This window comes from Lathyrus oleraceus, chromosome 7 (genome assembly GCF_024323335.1).
Source record: "Lathyrus oleraceus cultivar Zhongwan6 chromosome 7, CAAS_Psat_ZW6_1.0, whole genome shotgun sequence".
Taxonomy (NCBI): domain Eukaryota; kingdom Viridiplantae; phylum Streptophyta; class Magnoliopsida; order Fabales; family Fabaceae; genus Lathyrus; species Lathyrus oleraceus.
Window position 1 is genome coordinate 474,275,045 of NC_066585.1, and position 2,911 is coordinate 474,277,955.

The following is a 2,911-nucleotide window of genomic DNA, read 5'->3' on the forward strand; positions in this document are numbered from 1 at the left end:
AGAGTCGACGTAGTTCGGGACAGGGGAAACTTGCTCGCTAGGATGTCGCATCCTATGCATACGTATCTTCTCTAACCAGAGAAGAATCAAAGCACTCGTAGCTCGGCTAACGCACGCCAAACAAAACCACACAGGAAACCGACTGTCAATCGCTGGACTTAAGTCAGACTCCACACAAACAGGCAAACATGGAAACCGAATGCCAATCGCTGGACTTACATCAGACTCCGAACCAACAAACACACACACAGGAAACCAACTGCCAATTGCTGGACTTATGTCATACTCCAACAAGCAAACAAGACACAGGAAACCAACTGCCAATCGCTGGACTTACGTCAGACTCCAAACACACACAAAGGGGTTAAAAAAGAAAAAGGGCGCCCGGAGAGATCAGCTCATCTCCTGCCTACGTACCTCATCTGGTATGAGGATCAGGGCGACGTAGTTCCCCTTAGCAGGGAAAGAACTTCTAACCTAACCAGAGACTGGGAAATGACAAACTAGAAGGGAGACTGACTCGAGCCTAATAGTTATCATGTAATCCACCATGGCCCTAGGTCGAAGTTTCTATCCTAACTTGCACAGGAAGCAAGCTAGCCTAAACACAACACAATCAAGCAAATGCAAGCACAATAAAGCAAGCACACACACTATATGCAAACAATTGGGCTCATACAAGGCTAGGTTGCAGAAACAAGCCAACTGGAATGGGGTGTTTTTAGCTCTTAACCCTAACATTGAGAGTTAGGGTGAAGCAGATGAAATGGGAAGTGAGGGTAAGACCTCACAGCTCTTATCCCTGGTCTGGGAGAGCTTGACTCAAATAGAAAGTGTGGGAGTTCAGAATGTAGGAACTCTTCTCCACAGATGACTCACACAACAAGATCTTGGGTTCTTATTCACAATGCATCAACACATGGTGTGAGCAAAGTGAATGACACAACTGAGTAGCGGGGGATGGATTGCATATCCCTTTCATCTGCCAATTGCCTCTTAAGAGGTCTTTACCTGCTTGGCACAAAATTAAACATCCACAAGCATTGCCTCTTAAAGAGGGCTTCAGACAGGTGCCTACCAATAACAGTAGGTCTTCCAGACTACATGAAGATCAAGGGATTATACCTCAGTGGTATGTCAACCACAAGCTAGTAAAGCAAAGTTCAAATGAACTTAAAGCAACTTAGGTACCTGTGGAAACATCTAAACCAATCAGCATACAGTTCAAACAATCAACAACCAAGGTCAAACAGACAAACAAATCATTATCAGACAACAATGATGCAAGGCATAAGGCAAACACAAATGAATTGTCTTCAACCTACAAAACACACAAAGGTTAGCAAATAACAACAAATGACCAAGCTTAAATGAAGGAGCCACTCCAATCATGGAAATGTACACTTGAACCTGAAATTCACAACCAAATGATAAGTCCAAACCACTAGGTCAAAGCCTAGGGTCAAAAGAGGATCAAAAATCCAAAACAGAACCTCAAACTCAACACAAAGCATGTTTATTCACTCAAGCACAAATCCTAAAAAGGACCAAACCAAAATCATCATGCAAGTTCATTTCATGTGCAAGATAAGTCAAAGACCAATTCAAGGCATCCAAATGATCATCATGAATGAAAATTCTCAATCAAAACAGAAATGATTCAAATAATTCTGGAAAAATTCATGAGCAATCAAGACATCCACAACATTCATCACACAAAAAATCAGAAGCATTAGAGGTCATTTGGCATGGAAATCACATTGTACAAGTTGAACATCAAAAGGTGTGACACAAATTGTCACACCATATTAACACAAGCATAAAACAGAATTGGTACCTGAGAAAAATGTCAAACCAAAGCCAAAATGTCCATCAATGTGTTTAGAATCAGCATGTAAAATTTCAAGTCCATTGGATTAAAAACAAGCATTTCATGATAATTTGAACAAGGCAAGGTCCTAAATGTACATGTGTTCAATCAACCTAGAGCCAATCAATTTCCAGCCATGCACAATTTTCCAATTTATGATCATAAAAAACTAGACAAAACAAGGAGCATTCTGCAAAAAATTGGGATTGAATTGGATGACTTTTCAATTTTATATGATTTTATGAAGTTTGGAAAAAATAAAAGATCAAGATGATCATGGCATTGGAAATGTGGAGGGAAAACAAGAAAATATAAGACAATTTGAAAAAGTTCCTTCGCCAGGAATCGAATCCGGTGTGGATTCAAAAGTGTGGCGCGCCAGGTGCTAAAATGCACCGTTTCATTAATGATTGGGACGTCCAGTCACCAGTCAGCGCCCAGTCAAACAACATGGACCAATAGATCTGCAAGGCAAGCGCGCACACGGACCAATCATGGTGAAACCCTAAGCCAGCATGGACAAAAACCAGGAAACCGTGGCCAATGCATGAAACCGTTGCCAAATCATGAATTTCATCTTCTTCATGAGGAAGAAGATGAACAGTAGCAATCTTCATGCGTTTTCCAGATTTTTTTTCCAGAAATTCCAAATGAATACATCAACATACAACATTTTTCATGGAGATCATGGATCAAACAAGAGCTAAGCCTAATTCTACATATCAAGCTCAAATCGAAGAAAATAAAATTGGACATCAAACTTTCAAACACACATAACTTCATGAATAATGCACCATTTCAATTGATTTTTTGCTCAGAATCATCACCAAACAAAGATCTACACAAATATACCAATGAATTTAAGAATTAGTGAGATCGAAACTTGACCTCTTGAAGAACATCAAGTGGAAACTCGTGCTACAAGGCTCAACAATGGTCCAAAACTCTTCTACAATGCTTGTTGAGATGATTGATGGAGGGATTGAAGCTCAAACGCATGTGAATCCAGTAGATTTTGAAAATTCCATTAATGCTTCAAGC